Below are 21,491 nucleotides of genomic sequence, written 5' to 3' on the forward strand. Positions count from 1 at the left end.
CACTATACAGGGCTAATGAAATCTTTTTTCCCAGTGATTCCTGCCTTGGCCCCACCAAGTCAGAGACCTGTCATCAGTTCTCTGTGCTAGAGCACCATATATATGTATATATAATGGCTGATACCCACAGACAAATCAATTCATAAAACAATCAATTCTACCCGGGGCGTCATTTGCTGGTCTCCAGCCTGTGTCACATGCCTGGTCTACACCCCTGGGGAAAATCCACATCACAGTGCTCACAGAAGTGTGTTTTCTGAGCTTTGTGGGATATGCATGGAGCTGAAATTCGTTGGGAACGCCTACGGTTGGGAGGCTCTGAAAACAATCAGGGCTCTTGGCCTGGTGGCCGGGAAGAGATTGCATTCCCTGAAACACACTCTCGCCTTGGCAGCTGGAGACTGATGCGTGGGAGGTCAATCAAGTTGCCTCTCTAAGTCACATGGGGAGGGAACGCCTTGTGGGTCCAGTCCAGCAGTAGAATGTTCCGCATGTCCCTAAGTCCCATATGCCCAAGATGTAGGCGGGGTTCAGCGGGTGCTCTAGGGTGTGCCAGATGGCCCTTCCTGAAAGCCCCTTCGTGAAGGACGTGGGTCTCATGCCTTGTGTCACAATGTGACCTTGAAGGTCTTTCTCTGCCCACCCCAAACTGTTTGGGAGGTCCAAAGAAAAAACTAGGCCGGGGGTGGGGTTCAAGTGAAGGTTAACTTGCACTATCCCCGTGCCTTGACCCAGAGACGCCCTGGTCCTCCTGACTCCAACTATGGGTGTTGCACTGAAGTCCCTGATCAGTGGCTCCTGTCCAATTCCCTTGGAATTGTCCAGGACAGTGTATACATTTGGAATTGCCATTCGGCACCCACAGGTTGGAGGGCTAGAAGTTTGCCGCCATCAGGCAAGAGCCTGGAGGCCTTGCTTCCAAGGTGGAAAGGTTCTTGGTGTTTCAGAGGCCTCAGAAGGCGAGGGCACACGATGTTTAGAGATCCCAGCCCTTGGTTTGATATTTCCAGTTACCTGAAATGTGCCAGGATGCTGCGGGCTCTGAAACGGCATCCCGGGTCACTGAAAGACAGCAGAAGAGACAGGGACATGAGCAGCGTGTTGGCCAATAAAGCCTTGCCCGAGGCTAGACAGTCACACCAGGTGCTTTGGAATGGAGCCCTGAGGGCTCTCCTAGGTATGTGCACCTGGATAGCTTGGATTCCCCAGGAGGGGAAACAGGGCTTCGGGAAGCAGGGCCTGCGAATTGGGCCTCAAGGAAGCCACAAGGCGACCAGGCACCTGTTTCTCCCCTGCCCTGCAGCCTGGGCCTCAGCGTAATCCTATTGAGCATGATTTTTATGTCATCATCTCTCTTCGTGACATAGGTTTGTCATCATAGACCCAGGTCTCCGGAGAGCACAGCTACACATGCGTTTAGTCCACAAACAAGATTGCTTACCAGGGCTGGCAGTGCTGATGAGGGCCTTGGCTGTGAGAAGGTTAGGCCCAAAGGTCAGCTCGGCCTGGTGAACTCTGCTTCAAGGGATGCAGCAGAATGAGTTCTCTTCTTCCTAAGGGCACCTTTTTGGGAGGAAGAAAGGGGAGGATGTCAGGGCACTCTTGAGATGGGCCACTGATGACACTGCACGGTCTGAGGGATCATGGGACCATGGTTTGAACGCATGACCAGGTTTAGTAAATCTCTGGCCCTTGGAACATCAAAGAGTGACTCCTGCCACACAGGAAGGGATAGGTGTCTTTCTGGCCCGCCCAAATTTTAACTTGAGTTTTTCAGTAAGGGCACCTTTCCCCTCGTGCTCTGACTTAGAGACTTAGACTGATGACAATTGTCCAGGCACTATACAGGGCTAATGAAATCTTTTTTCCCAGTGATTCCTGCCTTGGCCCCACCAAGTCAGAGACCTGTCATCAGTTCTCTGTGGTAGAGCACCATATATATGTATATATAATGGCTGATACCCACAGACAAATCAATTCATAAAACAATCAATTCTACCCGGGGCGTCATTTGCTGGTCTCCAGCCTGTGTCACATGCCTGGTCTACACCCCTGGGGGAAATCCACATCACAGTGCTCACAGAAGTGTGTTTTCAGAGCTTTGTGGGATATGCATGGAGCTGAAATTCGTTGGGAACGCCTACGGTTGGGAGGCTCTGAAAACAATCAGGGCTCTTGGCCTGGTGGCCGGGAAGAGATTGCATTCCCTGAAACAAACTCTCGCCTTGGCAGCTGGAGACTGATGCGTGGGAGGTCAATCAAGTTGCCTCTCTAAGTCACATGGGGAGGGAACGCCTTGTGGGTCCAGTCCAGCAGTAGAATGTTCCGGATGTCCCTAAGTCCCATATGCCCAAGATGTAGGCGGGGTTCAGCGGGTGCTCTAGGGTGTGCCAGATGGCCCTTCCTGAAAGCCCCTTCGTGAAGGACGTGGGTCTCATGCCTTGTGTCACAATGTGACCTTGAAGGTCTTTCTCTGCCCACCCCAAACTGTTTGGGAGGTCCAAAGAAAAAACTAGGCCGGGGGTGGGGTTCAAGTGAAGGTTAACTTGCACTATCCCCGTGCCTTGACCCAGAGACGCCCTGGTCCTCCTGACTCCACCTATGGGTGTTGCACTGAAGTCCCTGATCAGTGGCTCCTGTCCAATTCCCTTGGAATTGTCCAGGACATTGTATACATTTGGAATTGCCATTTGGCACCCACAGGTTGGAGGGCTAGAAGTTTGCCGCCATCAGGCCAGAGCCTGGAGGCCTTGCTTCCAAGGTGGAAAGGTTCTTGGTGTTTCAGAGGCCTCAGAAGGCGAGGGCACACGATGTTTAGAGATCCCAGCCCTTGGTTTGATATTTCCAGTTACCTGAAATGTGCCAGGATGCTGCGGGCTCTGAAACGGCATCCCGGGTCACTGAAAGACAGCAGAAGAGACAGGGACATGAGCAGCGTGTTGGCCAATAAAGCCTTGCCCGAGGCTAGACAGTCACACCAGGTGCTTTGGAATGGAGCCCTGAGGGCTCTCCTAGGTATGTGCACCTGGATAGCTTGGATTCCCCAGGAGGGGAAACAGGGCTTCCCGGAAGCAGGGCCTGCGTATTGGGCCTCAAGGAAGCCACAAGGCGACCAGGCACCTGTTTCTCCCCTGCCCTGCAGCCTGGGCCTCAGCGTAATCCTATTGAGCATGATTTTTATGTCATCATCTCTCTTCGTGACATAGGTTTGTCATCATAGACCCAGGTCTCCGGAGAGCACAGCTACACATGCGTTCAGGACACAAACAAGATTGCTTACCAGGGCTGCCAGTGCTGATGAGGGCCTTGGCTGTGAGAAGGTTAGGCCCAAAGTTCAGCTCGGCCTGGTGAACTCTGCTTCAAGGGATGCAGCAGAATGAGTTCTCTTCTTCCTAAGGGCACCTTTTTGGGAGGAAGAAAGGGGAGGATGTCAGGGCACTCTTGAGATGGGCCACTGATGACACTGCACGGTCTGAGGGATCATGGGACCATGGTCTGAACGCATGACCAGGTTTAGTAAATCTCTGGCCCTTGGAACATCAAAGAGTGACTCCTGCCACACAGGAAGGGATAGGTGTCTTTCTGGCCCGCCCAAATTTTAACTTGAGTTTTTCAGTAAGGGCACCTTTCCCCTCGTGCTCTGACTTAGAGACTTAGACTGATGACAATTGTCCAGGCACTATACAGGGCTAATGAAATCTTTTTTCCCAGTGATTCCTGCCTTGGCCCCACCAAGTAAGAGACCTGTCATCAGTTCTCTGTGGTAGAGCACCATATATATGTATATATAATGGCTGATACCCACAGACAAATCAATTCATAAAACAATCAATTCTACCCGGGGCGTCATTTGCTGGTCTCCAGCCTGTGTCACATGCCTGGTCTACACCCCTGGGGAAAATCCACATCACAGTCCTCACAGAGGTGTGTTTTCAGAGCTTTGTGGGATATGCATGGAGCTGAAATTCGTTGGGAACGCCTACGGTTGGGAGGCTCTGAAAACAATCAGGGCTCTTGGCCTGGTGGCCGGGAAGAGATTGCATTCCCTGAAACACACTCTCGCCTTGGCAGCTGGAGACTGATGCGTGGGAGGTCAATCAAGTTGCCTCTCTAAGTCACATGGGGAGGGAATGCCTTGTGCGTCCAGTCCAGCAGTAGAATGTTCCGGATGTCCCTAAGTCCTATATGCCCAAGATATAGGCGGGGTTCATCGGGTGCTCTAGGGTGTGCCAGATGGCCCTTCCTGAAAGCCCCTTCGTGAAGGACGTGGGTCTCATGCCTTGTGTCACAATGTGACCTTGAAGGTCTTTCTCTGCCCACCCCAAACTGTTTGGGAGGTCCAAAGAAAAAACTAGGCCGGGGGTGGGGTTCAAGTGAAGGTTAACTTGCACTATCCCCGTGCCTTGACCCAGAGACGCCCTGGTCCTCCTGACTCCACCTATGGGTGTTGCACTGAAGTCCCTGATCAGTGGCTCCTGTCCAATTCCCTTGGAATTGTCCAGGACATTGTATACATTTGGAATTGCCATTTGGCACCCACAGGTTGGAGGGCTAGAAGTTTGCCGCCATCAGGCCAGAGCCTGGAGGCCTTGCTTCCAAGGTGGAAAGGTTCTTGGTGTTTCAGAGGCCTCAGAAGGCGAGGGCACACGATGTTTAGAGATCCCAGCCCTTGGTTTGATATTTCCAGTTACCTGAAATGTGCCAGGATGCTGCGGGCTCTGAAACGGCATCCCGGGTCACTGAAAGACAGCAGAAGAGACAGGGACATGAGCAGCGTGTTGGCCAATAAAGCCTTGCCCGAGGCTAGACAGTCACACCAGGTGCTTTGGAATGGAGCCCTGAGGGCTCTCCTAGGTATGTGCACCTGGATAGCTTGGATTCCCCAGGAGGGGAAACAGGGCTTCCCGGAAGCAGGGCCTGCGTATTGGGCCTCAAGGAAGCCACAAGGCGACCAGGCACCTGTTTCTCCCCTGCCCTGCAGCCTGGGCCTCAGCGTAATCCTATTGAGCATGATTTTTATGTCATCATCTCTCTTCGTGACATAGGTTTGTCATCATAGACCCAGGTCTCCGGAGAGCACAGCTACACATGCGTTCAGGACACAAACAAGATTGCTTACCAGGGCTGCCAGTGCTGATGAGGGCCTTGGCTGTGAGAAGGTTAGGCCCAAAGTTCAGCTCGGCCTGGTGAACTCTGCTTCAAGGGATGCAGCAGAATGAGTTCTCTTCTTCCTAAGGGCACCTTTTTGGGAGGAAGAAAGGGGAGGATGTCAGGGCACTCTTGAGATGGGCCACTGATGACACTGCACGGTCTGAGGGATCATGGGACCATGGTCTGAACGCATGACCAGGTTTAGTAAATCTCTGGCCCTTGGAACATCAAAGAGTGACTCCTGCCACACAGGAAGGGATAGGTGTCTTTCTGGCCCGCCCAAATTTTAACTTGAGTTTTTCAGTAAGGGCACCTTTCCCCTCGTGCTATGACTTAGAGACTTAGACTGATGACAATTGTCCAGGCACTATACAGGGCTAATGAAATCTTTTTTCCCAGTGATTCCTGCCTTGGCCCCACCAAGTAAGAGACCTGTCATCAGTTCTCTGTGGTAGAGCACCATATATATGTATATATAATGGCTGATACCCACAGACAAATCAATTCATAAAACAATCAATTCTACCCGGGGCGTCATTTGCTGGTCTCCAGCCTGTGTCACATGCCTGGTCTACACCCCTGGGGAAAATCCACATCACAGTCCTCACAGAGGTGTGTTTTCAGAGCTTTGTGGGATATGCATGGAGCTGAAATTCGTTGGGAACGCCTACGGTTGGGAGGCTCTGAAAACAATCAGGGCTCTTGGCCTGGTGGCCGGGAAGAGATTGCATTCCCTGAAACACACTCTCGCCTTGGCAGCTGGAGACTGATGCGTGGGAGGTCAATCAAGTTGCCTCTCTAAGTCACATGGGGAGGGAATGCCTTGTGCGTCCAGTCCAGCAGTAGAATGTTCCGGATGTCCCTAAGTCCTATATGCCCAAGATATAGGCGGGGTTCATCGGGTGCTCTAGGGTGTGCCAGATGGCCCTTCCTGAAAGCCCCTTCGTGAAGGACGTGGGTCTCATGCCTTGTGTCACAATGTGACCTTGAAGGTTTTTCTCTGCCCACCCCAAACTGTTTGGGAGGTCCAAAGAAAAAACTAGGCCGGGGGTGGGGTTCAAGTGAAGGTTAACTTGCACTATCCCCGTGCCTTGACCCAGAGACGCCCTGGTCCTCCTGACTCCACCTATGGGTGTTGCACTGAAGTCCCTGATCAGTGGCTCCTGTCCAATTCCCTTGGAATTGTCCAGGACAGTGTATACATTTGGAATTGCCATTTGGCACCCACAGGTTGGAGGGCTAGAAGTTTGCCGCCATCAGGCCAGAGCCTGGAGGCCTTGCTTCCAAGGTGGAAAGGTTCTTGGTGTTTCAGAGGCCTCAGAAGGCGAGGGCACACGATGTTTAGAGATCCCAGCCCTTGGTTTGATATTTCCAGTTACCTGAAATGTGCCAGGATGCTGCGGGCTCTGAAACGGCATCCCGGGTCACTGAAAGACAGCAGAAGAGACAGGGACATGAGCAGCGTGTTGGCCAATAAAGCCTTGAGCGAGGCTAGACAGTCACACCAGGTGCTTTGGAATGGAGCCCTGAGGGCTCTCCTAGGTATGTGCACCTGGATAGCTTGGATTCCCCAGGAGGGGAAACAGGGCTTCGGGAAGCAGGGCCTGCGAATTGGGCCACAAGGAAGCCACAAGGCGACCAGGCACCTGTTTCTCCCCTGCCCTGCAGCCTGGGCCTCAGCGTAATCCTATTGAGCATGATTTTTATGTCATCATCTCTCTTCGTGACATAGGTTTGTCGTCATAAACCCAGGTCTCCGGAGAGCACAGCTACACATGCGTTTAGGACACAAACAAGATTGCTTACCAGGGCTGCCAGTGCTGATGAGGGCCTTGGCTGTGAGAAGGTTAGGCCCAAAGGTCAGCTCGGCCTGGTGAACTCTGCTTCAAGGGATGCATCAGAATGAATTCTCTTCTTCCTAAGGGCATCTTTTTGGGAGGAAGAAAGGGGAGGATGTCAGGGCACTCTTGAGATGGGCCACTGATGACACTGCACGGTCTGAGGGATCATGGGACCATGGTCTGAACGCATGACCAGGTTTAGTAAATCTCTGGCCCTTGGAACATCAAAGAGTGACTCCTGCCACACAGGAAGGGATAGGTGTCTTTCTGGCCCGCCCAAATTTTAACTTGAGTTTTTCAGTAAGGGCACCTTTCCCCTCGTGCTCTGACTTAGAGACTTAGACTGATGACAATTGTCCAGGCACTATACAGGGCTAATGAAATCTTTTTTCCTAGTGATTCCTGCCTTGGCCCCACCAAGTCAGAGACCTGTCATCAGTTCTCTGTGCTAGAGCACCATATATATGTATATATAATGGCGATACCCACAGACAAATCAATTCATAAAACAATCAATTCTACCCGGGGCGTCATTTGCTGGTCTCCAGCCTGTGTCACATGCCTGGTCTACACCCCTGGGGAAAATCCACATCACAGTGCTCACAGAAGTGTGTTTTCAGAGCTTTGTGGGATATGCATGGAGCTGAAATTCGTTGGGAACACCTACGGTTGGGAAGCTCTGAAAACAATCAGGGCTCTTGGCCTCGTGGCCAGGAAGAGATTGCATTCCCTGAAACACACTCTCGCCTTGGCAGCTGGAGACTGATGCGTGGGAGGTCAATCAAGTTGCCTCTCTAAGTCACATGGGGAGGGAACGCTTTGTGGGTCCAGTCCAGCAGTAGAATGTTCCGGATGTCCCTAAGTCCCATATGCCCAAGATGTAGGCGGGGTTCAGCGGGTGCTCTAGGGTGTGCCAGATGGCCCTTCCTGAAAGCCCCTTCGTGAAGGACGTGGGTCTCATGCCTTGTGTCACAATGTGACCTTGAAGGTCTTTCTCTGCCCACCCCAAACTGTTTGGGAGGTCCAAAGAAAAAACTAGGCCGGGGGTGGGGTTCAAGTGAAGGTTAACTTGCACTATCCCCGTGCCTTGACCCAGAGACGCCCTGGTCCTCCTGACTCCACCTATGGGTGTTGCACTGAAGTCCCTGATCAGTGGCTCCTGTCCAATTCCCTTGGAATTGTCCAGGACAGTGTATACATTTGGAATTGCCATTCGGCACCCACAGGTTGGAGGGCTAGAAGTTTGCCGCCATCAGGCAAGAGCCTGGAGGCCTTGCTTCCAAGGTGGAAAGGTTCTTGGTGTTTCAGAGGCCTCAGAAGGCGAGGGCACACGATGTTTAGAGATCCCAGCCCTTGGTTTGATATTTCCAGTTACCTGAAATGTGCCAGGATGCTGCGGGCTCTGAAACGGCATCCCGGGTCACTGAAAGACAGCAGAAGAGACAGGGACATGAGCAGCGTGTTGGCCAATAAAGCCTTGCCCGAGGCTAGACAGTCACACCAGGTGCTTTGGAATGGAGCCCTGAGGGCTCTCCTAGGTATGTGCACCTGGATAGCTTGGATTCCCCAGGAGGGGAAACAGGGCTTCGGGAAGCAGGGCCTGCGAATTGGGCCTCAAGGAAGCCACAAGGCGACCAGGCACCTGTTTCTCCCCTGCCCTGCAGCCTGGGCCTCAGCGTAATCCTATTGAGCATGATTTTTATGTCATCATCTCTCTTCGTGACATAGGTTTGTCATCATAGACCCAGGTCTCCGGAGAGCACAGCTACACATGCGTTTAGTCCACAAACAAGATTGCTTACCAGGGCTGGCAGTGCTGATGAGGGCCTTGGCTGTGAGAAGGTTAGGCCCAAAGGTCAGCTCGGCCTGGTGAACTCTGCTTCAAGGGATGCAGCAGAATGAGTTCTCTTCTTCCTAAGGGCACCTTTTTGGGAGGAAGAAAGGGGAGGATGTCAGGGCACTCTTGAGATGGGCCACTGATGACACTGCACGGTCTGAGGGATCATGGGACCATGGTTTGAACGCATGACCAGGTTTAGTAAATCTCTGGCCCTTGGAACATCAAAGAGTGACTCCTGCCACACAGGAAGGGATAGGTGTCTTTCTGGCCCGCCCAAATTTTAACTTGAGTTTTTCAGTAAGGGCACCTTTCCCCTCGTGCTCTGACTTAGAGACTTAGACTGATGACAATTGTCCAGGCACTATACAGGGCTAATGAAATCTTTTTTCCCAGTGATTCCTGCCTTGGCCCCACCAAGTCAGAGACCTGTCATCAGTTCTCTGTGGTAGAGCACCATATATATGTATATATAATGGCTGATACCCACAGACAAATCAATTCATAAAACAATCAATTCTACCCGGGGCGTCATTTGCTGGTCTCCAGCCTGTGTCACATGCCTGGTCTACACCCCTGGGGGAAATCCACATCACAGTGCTCACAGAAGTGTGTTTTCAGAGCTTTGTGGGATATGCATGGAGCTGAAATTCGTTGGGAACGCCTACGGTTGGGAGGCTCTGAAAACAATCAGGGCTCTTGGCCTGGTGGCCGGGAAGAGATTGCATTCCCTGAAACAAACTCTCGCCTTGGCAGCTGGAGACTGATGCGTGGGAGGTCAATCAAGTTGCCTCTCTAAGTCACATGGGGAGGGAACGCCTTGTGGGTCCAGTCCAGCAGTAGAATGTTCCGGATGTCCCTAAGTCCCATATGCCCAAGATGTAGGCGGGGTTCAGCGGGTGCTCTAGGGTGTGCCAGATGGCCCTTCCTGAAAGCCCCTTCGTGAAGGACGTGGGTCTCATGCCTTGTGTCACAATGTGACCTTGAAGGTCTTTCTCTGCCCACCCCAAACTGTTTGGGAGGTCCAAAGAAAAAACTAGGCCGGGGGTGGGGTTCAAGTGAAGGTTAACTTGCACTATCCCCGTGCCTTGACCCAGAGACGCCCTGGTCCTCCTGACTCCACCTATGGGTGTTGCACTGAAGTCCCTGATCAGTGGCTCCTGTCCAATTCCCTTGGAATTGTCCAGGACATTGTATACATTTGGAATTGCCATTTGGCACCCACAGGTTGGAGGGCTAGAAGTTTGCCGCCATCAGGCCAGAGCCTGGAGGCCTTGCTTCCAAGGTGGAAAGGTTCTTGGTGTTTCAGAGGCCTCAGAAGGCGAGGGCACACGATGTTTAGAGATCCCAGCCCTTGGTTTGATATTTCCAGTTACCTGAAATGTGCCAGGATGCTGCGGGCTCTGAAACGGCATCCCGGGTCACTGAAAGACAGCAGAAGAGACAGGGACATGAGCAGCGTGTTGGCCAATAAAGCCTTGCCCGAGGCTAGACAGTCACACCAGGTGCTTTGGAATGGAGCCCTGAGGGCTCTCCTAGGTATGTGCACCTGGATAGCTTGGATTCCCCAGGAGGGGAAACAGGGCTTCCCGGAAGCAGGGCCTGCGAATTGGGCCTCAAGGAAGCCACAAGGCGACCAGGCACCTGTTTCTCCCCTGCCCTGCAGCCTGGGCCTCAGCGTAATCCTATTGAGCATGATTTTTATGTCATCATCTCTCTTCGTGACATAGGTTTGTCATCATAGACCCAGGTCTCCGGAGAGCACAGCTACACATGCGTTCAGGACACAAACAAGATTGCTTACCAGGGCTGCCAGTGCTGATGAGGGCCTTGGCTGTGAGAAGGTTAGGCCCAAAGTTCAGCTCGGCCTGGTGAACTCTGCTTCAAGGGATGCAGCAGAATGAGTTCTCTTCTTCCTAAGGGCACCTTTTTGGGAGGAAGAAAGGGGAGGATGTCAGGGCACTCTTGAGATGGGCCACTGATGACACTGCACGGTCTGAGGGATCATGGGACCATGGTCTGAACGCATGACCAGGTTTAGTAAATCTCTGGCCCTTGGAACATCAAAGAGTGACTCCTGCCACACAGGAAGGGATAGGTGTCTTTCTGGCCCGCCCAAATTTTAACTTGAGTTTTTCAGTAAGGGCACCTTTCCCCTCGTGCTCTGACTTAGAGACTTAGACTGATGACAATTGTCCAGGCACTATACAGGGCTAATGAAATCTTTTTTCCCAGTGATTCCTGCCTTGGCCCCACCAAGTAAGAGACCTGTCATCAGTTCTCTGTGGTAGAGCACCATATATATGTATATATAATGGCTGATACCCACAGACAAATCAATTCATAAAACAATCAATTCTACCCGGGGCGTCATTTGCTGGTCTCCAGCCTGTGTCACATGCCTGGTCTACACCCCTGGGGAAAATCCACATCACAGTCCTCACAGAGGTGTGTTTTCAGAGCTTTGTGGGATATGCATGGAGCTGAAATTCGTTGGGAACGCCTACGGTTGGGAGGCTCTGAAAACAATCAGGGCTCTTGGCCTGGTGGCCGGGAAGAGATTGCATTCCCTGAAACACACTCTCGCCTTGGCAGCTGGAGACTGATGCGTGGGAGGTCAATCAAGTTGCCTCTCTAAGTCACATGGGGAGGGAATGCCTTGTGCGTCCAGTCCAGCAGTAGAATGTTCCGGATGTCCCTAAGTCCTATATGCCCAAGATATAGGCGGGGTTCATCGGGTGCTCTAGGGTGTGCCAGATGGCCCTTCCTGAAAGCCCCTTCGGGAAGGACGTGGGTCTCATGCCTTGTGTCACAATGTGACCTTGAAGGTCTTTCTCTGCCCACCCCAAACTGTTTGGGAGGTCCAAAGAAAAAACTAGGCCGGGGGTGGGGTTCAAGTGAAGGTTAACTTGCACTATCCCCGTGCCTTGACCCAGAGACGCCCTGGTCCTCCTGACTCCACCTATGGGTGTTGCACTGAAGTCCCTGATCAGTGGCTCCTGTCCAATTCCCTTGGAATTGTCCAGGACATTGTATACATTTGGAATTGCCATTTGGCACCCACAGGTTGGAGGGCTAGAAGTTTGCCGCCATCAGGCCAGAGCCTGGAGGCCTTGCTTCCAAGGTGGAAAGGTTCTTGGTGTTTCAGAGGCCTCAGAAGGCGAGGGCACACGATGTTTAGAGATCCCAGCCCTTGGTTTGATATTTCCAGTTACCTGAAATGTGCCAGGATGCTGCGGGCTCTGAAACGGCATCCCGGGTCACTGAAAGACAGCAGAAGAGACAGGGACATGAGCAGCGTGTTGGCCAATAAAGCCTTGCCCGAGGCTAGACAGTCACACCAGGTGCTTTGGAATGGAGCCCTGAGGGCTCTCCTAGGTATGTGCACCTGGATAGCTTGGATTCCCCAGGAGGGGAAACAGGGCTTCCCGGAAGCAGGGCCTGCGTATTGGGCCTCAAGGAAGCCACAAGGCGACCAGGCACCTGTTTCTCCCCTGCCCTGCAGCCTGGGCCTCAGCGTAATCCTATTGAGCATGATTTTTATGTCATCATCTCTCTTCGTGACATAGGTTTGTCATCATAGACCCAGGTCTCCGGAGAGCACAGCTACACATGCGTTCAGGACACAAACAAGATTGCTTACCAGGGCTGCCAGTGCTGATGAGGGCCTTGGCTGTGAGAAGGTTAGGCCCAAAGTTCAGCTCGGCCTGGTGAACTCTGCTTCAAGGGATGCAGCAGAATGAGTTCTCTTCTTCCTAAGGGCACCTTTTTGGGAGGAAGAAAGGGGAGGATGTCAGGGCACTCTTGAGATGGGCCACTGATGACACTGCACGGTCTGAGGGATCATGGGACCATGGTCTGAACGCATGACCAGGTTTAGTAAATCTCTGGCCCTTGGAACATCAAAGAGTGACTCCTGCCACACAGGAAGGGATAGGTGTCTTTCTGGCCCGCCCAAATTTTAACTTGAGTTTTTCAGTAAGGGCACCTTTCCCCTCGTGCTCTGACTTAGAGACTTAGACTGATGACAATTGTCCAGGCACTATACAGGGCTAATGAAATCTTTTTTCCCAGTGATTCCTGCCTTGGCCCCACCAAGTAAGAGACCTGTCATCAGTTCTCTGTGGTAGAGCACCATATATATGTATATATAATGGCTGATACCCACAGACAAATCAATTCATAAAACAATCAATTCTACCCGGGGCATCATTTGCTGGTCTCCAGCCTGTGTCACATGCCTGGTCTACACCCCTGGGGAAAATCCACATCACAGTCCTCACAGAGGTGTGTTTTCAGAGCTTTGTGGGATATGCATGGAGCTGAAATTCGTTGGGAACGCCTACGGTTGGGAGGCTCTGAAAACAATCAGGGCTCTTGGCCTGGTGGCCGGGAAGAGATTGCATTCCCTGAAACACACTCTCGCCTTGGCAGCTGGAGACTGATGCGTGGGAGGTCAATCAAGTTGCCTCTCTAAGTCACATGGGGAGGGAATGCCTTGTGCGTCCAGTCCAGCAGTAGAATGTTCCGGATGTCCCTAAGTCCTATATGCCCAAGATATAGGCGGGGTTCATCGGGTGCTCTAGGGTGTGCCAGATGGCCCTTCCTGAAAGCCCCTTCGTGAAGGACGTGGGTCTCATGCCTTGTGTCACAATGTGACCTTGAAGGTTTTTCTCTGCCCACCCCAAACTGTTTGGGAGGTCCAAAGAAAAAACTAGGCCGGGGGTGGGGTTCAAGTGAAGGTTAACTTGCACTATCCCCGTGCCTTGACCCAGAGACGCCCTGGTCCTCCTGACTCCACCTATGGGTGTTGCACTGAAGTCCCTGATCAGTGGCTCCTGTCCAATTCCCTTGGAATTGTCCAGGACAGTGTATACATTTGGAATTGCCATTTGGCACCCACAGGTTGGAGGGCTAGAAGTTTGCCGCCATCAGGCCAGAGCCTGGAGGCCTTGCTTCCAAGGTGGAAAGGTTCTTGGTGTTTCAGAGGCCTCAGAAGGCGAGGGCACACGATGTTTAGAGATCCCAGCCCTTGGTTTGATATTTCCAGTTACCTGAAATGTGCCAGGATGCTGCGGGCTCTGAAACGGCATCCCGGGTCACTGAAAGACAGCAGAAGAGACAGGGACATGAGCAGCGTGTTGGCCAATAAAGCCTTGAGCGAGGCTAGACAGTCACACCAGGTGCTTTGGAATGGAGCCCTGAGGGCTCTCCTAGGTATGTGCACCTGGATAGCTTGGATTCCCCAGGAGGGGAAACAGGGCTTCGGGAAGCAGGGCCTGCGAATTGGGCCACAAGGAAGCCACAAGGCGACCAGGCACCTGTTTCTCCCCTGCCCTGCAGCCTGGGCCTCAGCGTAATCCTATTGAGCATGATTTTTATGTCATCATCTCTCTTCGTGACATAGGTTTGTCATCATAGACCCAGGTCTCCGGAGAGCACAGCTACACATGCGTTTAGGACACAAACAAGATTGCTTACCAGGGCTGCCAGTGCTGATGAGGGCCTTGGCTGTGAGAAGGTTAGGCCCAAAGGTCAGCTCGGCCTGGTGAACTCTGCTTCAAGGGATGCATCAGAATGAATTCTCTTCTTCCTAAGGGCATCTTTTTGGGAGGAAGAAAGGGGAGGATGTCAGGGCACTCTTGAGATGGGCCACTGATGACACTGCACGGTCTGAGGGATCATGGGACCATGGTCTGAACGCATGACCAGGTTTAGTAAATCTCTGGCCCTTGGAACATCAAAGAGTGACTCCTGCCACACAGGAAGGGATAGGTGTCTTTCTGGCCCGCCCAAATTTTAACTTGAGTTTTTCAGTAAGGGCACCTTTCCCCTCGTGCTCTGACTTAGAGACTTAGACTGATGACAATTGTCCAGGCACTATACAGGGCTAATGAAATCTTTTTTCCTAGTGATTCCTGCCTTGGCCCCACCAAGTCAGAGACCTGTCATCAGTTCTCTGTGCTAGAGCACCATATATATGTATATATAATGGCGATACCCACAGACAAATCAATTCATAAAACAATCAATTCTACCCGGGGCGTCATTTGCTGGTCTCCAGCCTGTGTCACATGCCTGGTCTACACCCCTGGGGAAAATCCACATCACAGGGCTCACAGAAGTGTGTTTTCAGAGCTTTGTGGGATATGCATGGAGCTGAAATTCGTTGGGAACACCTACGGTTGGGAAGCTCTGAAAACAATCAGGGCTCTTGGCCTCGTGGCCAGGAAGAGATTGCATTCCCTGAAACACACTCTCGCCTTGGCAGCTGGAGACTGATGCGTGGGAGGTCAATCAAGTTGCCTCTCTAAGTCACATGGGGAGGGAACGCTTTGTGGGTCCAGTCCAGCAGTAGAATGTTCCGGATGTCCCTAAGTCCCATATGCCCAAGATGTAGGCGGGGTTCAGCGGGTGCTCTAGGGTGTGCCAGATGGCCCTTCCTGAAAGCCCCTTCGTGAAGGACGTGGGTCTCATGCCTTGTGTCACAATGTGACCTTGAAGGTCTTTCTCTGCCCACCCCAAACTGTTTGGGAGGTCCAAAGAAAAAACTAGGCCGGGGGTGGGGTTCAAGTGAAGGTTAACTTGCACTATCCCCGTGCCTTGACCCAGAGACGCCCTGGTCCTCCTGACTCCACCTATGGGTGTTGCACTGAAGTCCCTGATCAGTGGCTCCTGTCCAATTCCCTTGGAATTGTCCAGGACAGTGTATACATTTGGAATTGCCATTCGGCACCCACAGGTTGGAGGGCTAGAAGTTTGCCGCCATCAGGCAAGAGCCTGGAGGCCTTGCTTCCAAGGTGGAAAGGTTCTTGGTGTTTCAGAGGCCTCAGAAGGCGAGGGCACACGATGTTTAGAGATCCCAGCCCTTGGTTTGATATTTCCAGTTACCTGAAATGTGCCAGGATGCTGCGGGCTCTGAAACGGCATCCCGGGTCACTGAAAGACAGCAGAAGAGACAGGGACATGAGCAGCGTGTTGGCCAATAAAGCCTTGCCCGAGGCTAGACAGTCACACCAGGTGCTTTGGAATGGAGCCCTGAGGGCTCTCCTAGGTATGTGCACCTGGATAGCTTGGATTCCCCAGGAGGGGAAACAGGGCTTCGGGAAGCAGGGCCTGCGAATTGGGCCTCAAGGAAGCCACAAGGCGACCAGGCACCTGTTTCTCCCCTGCCCTGCAGCCTGGGCCTCAGCGTAATCCTATTGAGCATGATTTTTATGTCATCATCTCTCTTCGTGACATAGGTTTGTCATCATAGACCCAGGTCTCCGGAGAGCACAGCTACACATGCGTTTAGTCCACAAACAAGATTGCTTACCAGGGCTGGCAGTGCTGATGAGGGCCTTGGCTGTGAGAAGGTTAGGCCCAAAGGTCAGCTCGGCCTGGTGAACTCTGCTTCAAGGGATGCAGCAGAATGAGTTCTCTTCTTCCTAAGGGCACCTTTTTGGGAGGAAGAAAGGGGAGGATGTCAGGGCACTCTTGAGATGGGCCACTGATGACACTGCACGGTCTGAGGGATCATGGGACCATGGTTTGAACGCATGACCAGGTTTAGTAAATCTCTGGCCCTTGGAACATCAAAGAGTGACTCCTGCCACACAGGAAGGGATAGGTGTCTTTCTGGCCCGCCCAAATTTTAACTTGAGTTTTTCAGTAAGGGCACCTTTCCCCTCGTGCTCTGACTTAGAGACTTAGACTGATGACAATTGTCCAGGCACTATACAGGGCTAATGAAATCTTTTTTCCCAGTGATTCCTGCCTTGGCCCCACCAAGTCAGAGACCTGTCATCAGTTCTCTGTGGTAGAGCACCATATATATGTATATATAATGGCTGATACCCACAGACAAATCAATTCATAAAACAATCAATTCTACCCGGGGCGTCATTTGCTGGTCTCCAGCCTGTGTCACATGCCTGGTCTACACCCCTGGGGGAAATCCACATCACAGTGCTCACAGAAGTGTGTTTTCAGAGCTTTGTGGGATATGCATGGAGCTGAAATTCGTTGGGAACGCCTACGGTTGGGAGGCTCTGAAAACAATCAGGGCTCTTGGCCTGGTGGCCGGGAAGAGATTGCATTCCCTGAAACAAACTCTCGCCTTGGCAGCTGGAGACTGATGCGTGGGAGGTCAATCAAGTTGCCTCTCTAAGTCACATGGGGAGGGAACGCCTTGTGGGTCCAGTCCAGCAGTAGAATGTTCCGGATGTCCCTAAGTCCCATATGCCCAAGATGTAGGCGGGGTTCAGCGGGTGCTCTAGGGTGTGCCAGATGGCCCTTCCTGAAAGCCCCTTCGTGAAGGACGTGGGTCTCATGCCTTGTGTCACAATGTGACCTTGAAGGTCTTTCTCTGCCCACCCCAAACTGTTTGGGAGGTCCAAAGAAAAAACTAGGCCGGGGGTGGGGTTCAAGTGAAGGTTAACTTGCACTATCCCCGTGCCTTGACCCAGAGACGCCCTGGTCCTCCTGACTCCACCTATGGGTGTTGCACTGAAGTCCCTGATCAGTGGCTCCTGTCCAATTCCCTTGGAATTGTCCAGGACATTGTATACATTTGGAATTGCCATTTGGCACCCACAGGTTGGAGGGCTAGAAGTTTGCCGCCATCAGGCCAGAGCCTGGAGGCCTTGCTTCCAAGGTGGAAAGGTTCTTGGTGTTTCAGAGGCCTCAGAAGGCGAGGGCACACGATGTTTAGAGATCCCAGCCCTTGGTTTGATATTTCCAGTTACCTGAAATGTGCCAGGATGCTGCGGGCTCTGAAACGGCATCCCGGGTCACTGAAAGACAGCAGAAGAGACAGGGACATGAGCAGCGTGTTGGCCAATAAAGCCTTGCCCGAGGCTAGACAGTCACACCAGGTGCTTTGGAATGGAGCCCTGAGGGCTCTCCTAGGTATGTGCACCTGGATAGCTTGGATTCCCCAGGAGGGGAAACAGGGCTTCCCGGAAGCAGGGCCTGCGAATTGGGCCTCAAGGAAGCCACAAGGCGACCAGGCACCTGTTTCTCCCCTGCCCTGCAGCCTGGGCCTCAGCGTAATCCTATTGAGCATGATTTTTATGTCATCATCTCTCTTCGTGACATAGGTTTGTCATCATAGACCCAGGTCTCCGGAGAGCACAGCTACACATGCGTTCAGGACACAAACAAGATTGCTTACCAGGGCTGCCAGTGCTGATGAGGGCCTTGGCTGTGAGAAGGTTAGGCCCAAAGTTCAGCTCGGCCTGGTGAACTCTGCTTCAAGGGATGCAGCAGAATGAGTTCTCTTCTTCCTAAGGGCACCTTTTTGGGAGGAAGAAAGGGGAGGATGTCAGGGCACTCTTGAGATGGGCCACTGATGACACTGCACGGTCTGAGGGATCATGGGACCATGGTCTGAACGCATGACCAGGTTTAGTAAATCTCTGGCCCTTGGAACATCAAAGAGTGACTCCTGCCACACAGGAAGGGATAGGTGTCTTTCTGGCCCGCCCAAATTTTAACTTGAGTTTTTCAGTAAGGGCACCTTTCCCCTCGTGCTCTGACTTAGAGACTTAGACTGATGACAATTGTCCAGGCACTATACAGGGCTAATGAAATCTTTTTTCCCAGTGATTCCTGCCTTGGCCCCACCAAGTAAGAGACCTGTCATCAGTTCTCTGTGGTAGAGCACCATATATATGTATATATAATGGCTGATACCCACAGACAAATCAATTCATAAAACAATCAATTCTACCCGGGGCGTCATTTGCTGGTCTCCAGCCTGTGTCACATGCCTGGTCTACACCCCTGGGGAAAATCCACATCACAGTCCTCACAGAGGTGTGTTTTCAGAGCTTTGTGGGATATGCATGGAGCTGAAATTCGTTGGGAACGCCTACGGTTGGGAGGCTCTGAAAACAATCAGGGCTCTTGGCCTGGTGGCCGGGAAGAGATTGCATTCCCTGAAACACACTCTCGCCTTGGCAGCTGGAGACTGATGCGTGGGAGGTCAATCAAGTTGCCTCTCTAAGTCACATGGGGAGGGAATGCCTTGTGCGTCCAGTCCAGCAGTAGAATGTTCCGGATGTCCCTAAGTCCTATATGCCCAAGATATAGGCGGGGTTCATCGGGTGCTCTAGGGTGTGCCAGATGGCCCTTCCTGAAAGCCCCTTCGTGAAGGACGTGGGTCTCATGCCTTGTGTCACAATGTGACCTTGAAGGTTTTTCTCTGCCCACCCCAAACTCTTTGGGAGGTCCAAAGAAAAAACTAGGCCGGGGGTGGGGTTCAAGTGAAGGTTAACTTGCACTATCCCCGTGCCTTGACCCAGAGACGCCCTGGTCCTCCTGACTCCACCTATGGGTGTTGCACTGAAGTCCCTGATCAGTGGCTCCTGTCCAATTCCCTTGGAATTGTCCAGGACAGTGTATACATTTGGAATTGCCATTTGGCACCCACAGGTTGGAGGGCTAGAAGTTTGCCGCCATCAGGCCAGAGCCTGGAGGCCTTGCTTCCAAGGTGGAAAGGTTCTTGGTGTTTCAGAGGCCTCAGAAGGCGAGGGCACACGATGTTTAGAGATCCCAGCCCTTGGTTTGATATTTCCAGTTACCTGAAATGTGCCAGGATGCTGCGGGCTCTGAAACGGCATCCCGGGTCACTGAAAGACAGCAGAAGAGACAGGGACATGAGCAGCGTGTTGGCCAATAAAGCCTTGAGCGAGGCTAGACAGTCACACCAGGTGCTTTGGAATGGAGCCCTGAGGGCTCTCCTAGGTATGTGCACCTGGATAGCTTGGATTCCCCAGGAGGGGAAACAGGGCTTCGGGAAGCAGGGCCTGCGAATTGGGCCACAAGGAAGCCACAAGGCGACCAGGCACCTGTTTCTCCCCTGCCCTGCAGCCTGGGCCTCAGCGTAATCCTATTGAGCATGATTTTTATGTCATCATCTCTCTTCGTGACATAGGTTTGTCGTCATAAACCCAGGTCTCCGGAGAGCACAGCTACACATGCGTTTAGGACACAAACAAGATTGCTTACCAGGGCTGCCAGTGCTGATGAGGGCCTTGGCTGTGAGAAGGTTAGGCCCAAAGGTCAGCTCGGCCTGGTGAACTCTGCTTCAAGGGATGCATCAGAATGAATTCTCTTCTTCCTAAGGGCATCTTTTTGGGAGGAAGAAAGGGGAATATGTCAGGGCACTCTTGAGATGGGCCACTGATGACACTGCACGGTCTGAGGGATCATGGGACCATGGTCTGAACGCATGACCAGGTTTAGTAAATCTCTGGCCCTTGGAACATCAAAGAGTGACTCCTGCCACACAGGAAGGGATAGGTGTCTTTCTGGCCCGCCCAAATTTTAACTTGAGTTTTTCAGTAAGGGCACCTTTCCCCTCGTGCTCTGACTTAGAGACTTAGACTGATGACAATTGTCCAGGCACTATACAGGGCTAATGAAATCTTTTTTCCTAGTGATTCCTGCCTTGGCCCCACCAAGTCAGAGACCTGTCATCAGTTCTCTGTGCTAGAGCACCATATATATGTATATATAATGGCGATACCCACAGACAAATCAATTCATAAAACAATCAATTCTACCCGGGGCGTCATTTGCTGGTCTCCAGCCTGTGTCACATGCCTGGTCTACACCCCTGGGGAAAATCCACATCACAGTGCTCACAGAAGTGTGTTTTCAGAGCTTTGTGGGATATGCATGGAGCTGAAATTCGTTGGGAACACCTACGGTTGGGAAGCTCTGAAAACAATCAGGGCTCTTGGCCTCGTGGCCAGGAAGAGATTGCATTCCCTGAAACACACTCTCGCCTTGGCAGCTGGAGACTGATGCGTGGGAGGTCAATCAAGTTGCCTCTCTAAGTCACATGGGGAGGGAACGCTTTGTGGGTCCAGTCCAGCAGTAGAATGTTCCGGATGTCCCTAAGTCCCATATGCCCAAGATGTAGGCGGGGTTCAGCGGGTGCTCTAGGGTGTGCCAGATGGCCCTTCCTGAAAGCCCCTTCGTGAAGGACGTGGGTCTCATGCCTTGTGTCACAATGTGACCTTGAAGGTCTTTCTCTGCCCACCCCAAACTGTTTGGGAGGTCCAAAGAAAAAACTAGGCCGGGGGTGGGGTTCAAGTGAAGGTTAACTTGCACTATCCCCGTGCCTTGACCCAGAGACGCCCTGGTCCTCCTGACTCCACCTATGGGTGTTGCACTGAAGTCCCTGATCAGTGGCTCCTGTCCAATTCCCTTGGAATTGTCCAGGACAGCTTATACATTTGGAATTGCCATTCGGCACCCACAGGTTGGAGGGCTAGAAGTTTGCCGCCATCAGGCCAGAGCCTGGAGGCCTTGCTTCCAAGGTGGAAAGGTTCTTGGTGTTTCAGAGGCCTCAGAAGGCGAGGGCACACGATGTTTAGAGATCCCAGCCCTTGGTTTGATATTTCCAGTTACCTGAAATGTGCCAGGATGCTGCGGGCTCTGAAACGGCATCCCGGGTCACTGAAAGACAGCAGAAAAGACAGGGACATGAGCAGCGTGTTGGCCGCTAAAGCCTTGCCCGAGGCTAGACAGTCACACCAGGTGCTTTGGAATGGAGCCCTGAGGGCTCTCCTAGGTATGTGCACCTGGATAGCTTGGATTCCCCAGGAGGGGAAACAGGGCTTCGGGAAGCAGGGCCTGCGAATTGGGCCTCAAGGAAGCCACAAGGC

General features: G+C 52.4%; 11 non-coding genes across 11 annotated transcripts; all 11 read right to left on the reverse strand.

Moving 5' to 3' along the window:
* Positions 1 to 1,306: 1,306 nt before the first annotated feature.
* LOC143271297 (small nucleolar RNA SNORD115) lies at positions 1,307 to 1,385 on the reverse strand. The gene has a single exon (XR_013048518.1). It is a non-coding gene; the product is annotated as a small nucleolar RNA SNORD115 (small nucleolar RNA).
* A 1,760-nt stretch (positions 1,386 to 3,145) lies between these two features.
* Positions 3,146 to 3,224, reverse strand: LOC143271298 (small nucleolar RNA SNORD115). The gene has a single exon (XR_013048519.1). It is a non-coding gene; the product is annotated as a small nucleolar RNA SNORD115 (small nucleolar RNA).
* Positions 3,225 to 4,984: 1,760 nt separating this feature from the next.
* Positions 4,985 to 5,063, reverse strand: LOC143271299 (small nucleolar RNA SNORD115). Its single transcript, XR_013048520.1, has one exon. It is a non-coding gene; the product is annotated as a small nucleolar RNA SNORD115 (small nucleolar RNA).
* Positions 5,064 to 6,822: 1,759 nt separating this feature from the next.
* Positions 6,823 to 6,901, reverse strand: LOC143271372 (small nucleolar RNA SNORD115). Its single transcript, XR_013048593.1, has one exon. It is a non-coding gene; the product is annotated as a small nucleolar RNA SNORD115 (small nucleolar RNA).
* Positions 6,902 to 8,659: 1,758 nt separating this feature from the next.
* On the reverse strand, positions 8,660 to 8,738 carry LOC143271300 (small nucleolar RNA SNORD115). Its single transcript, XR_013048521.1, has one exon. It is a non-coding gene; the product is annotated as a small nucleolar RNA SNORD115 (small nucleolar RNA).
* Positions 8,739 to 10,498: 1,760 nt separating this feature from the next.
* On the reverse strand, positions 10,499 to 10,577 carry LOC143271301 (small nucleolar RNA SNORD115). The gene has a single exon (XR_013048522.1). It is a non-coding gene; the product is annotated as a small nucleolar RNA SNORD115 (small nucleolar RNA).
* Positions 10,578 to 12,337: 1,760 nt separating this feature from the next.
* Positions 12,338 to 12,416, reverse strand: LOC143271302 (small nucleolar RNA SNORD115). The gene has a single exon (XR_013048523.1). It is a non-coding gene; the product is annotated as a small nucleolar RNA SNORD115 (small nucleolar RNA).
* Positions 12,417 to 14,175: 1,759 nt separating this feature from the next.
* On the reverse strand, positions 14,176 to 14,254 carry LOC143271303 (small nucleolar RNA SNORD115). The gene has a single exon (XR_013048524.1). It is a non-coding gene; the product is annotated as a small nucleolar RNA SNORD115 (small nucleolar RNA).
* Positions 14,255 to 16,012: 1,758 nt separating this feature from the next.
* On the reverse strand, positions 16,013 to 16,091 carry LOC143271304 (small nucleolar RNA SNORD115). The gene has a single exon (XR_013048525.1). It is a non-coding gene; the product is annotated as a small nucleolar RNA SNORD115 (small nucleolar RNA).
* Positions 16,092 to 17,851: 1,760 nt separating this feature from the next.
* On the reverse strand, positions 17,852 to 17,930 carry LOC143271305 (small nucleolar RNA SNORD115). The gene has a single exon (XR_013048526.1). It is a non-coding gene; the product is annotated as a small nucleolar RNA SNORD115 (small nucleolar RNA).
* Positions 17,931 to 19,689: 1,759 nt separating this feature from the next.
* On the reverse strand, positions 19,690 to 19,768 carry LOC143271373 (small nucleolar RNA SNORD115). The gene has a single exon (XR_013048594.1). It is a non-coding gene; the product is annotated as a small nucleolar RNA SNORD115 (small nucleolar RNA).
* Positions 19,769 to 21,491: the final 1,723 nt, after the last annotated feature.

Source organism: Peromyscus maniculatus, chromosome 1 (genome assembly GCF_049852395.1).
Source record: "Peromyscus maniculatus bairdii isolate BWxNUB_F1_BW_parent chromosome 1, HU_Pman_BW_mat_3.1, whole genome shotgun sequence".
Lineage (NCBI taxonomy): Eukaryota > Metazoa > Chordata > Mammalia > Rodentia > Cricetidae > Peromyscus > Peromyscus maniculatus.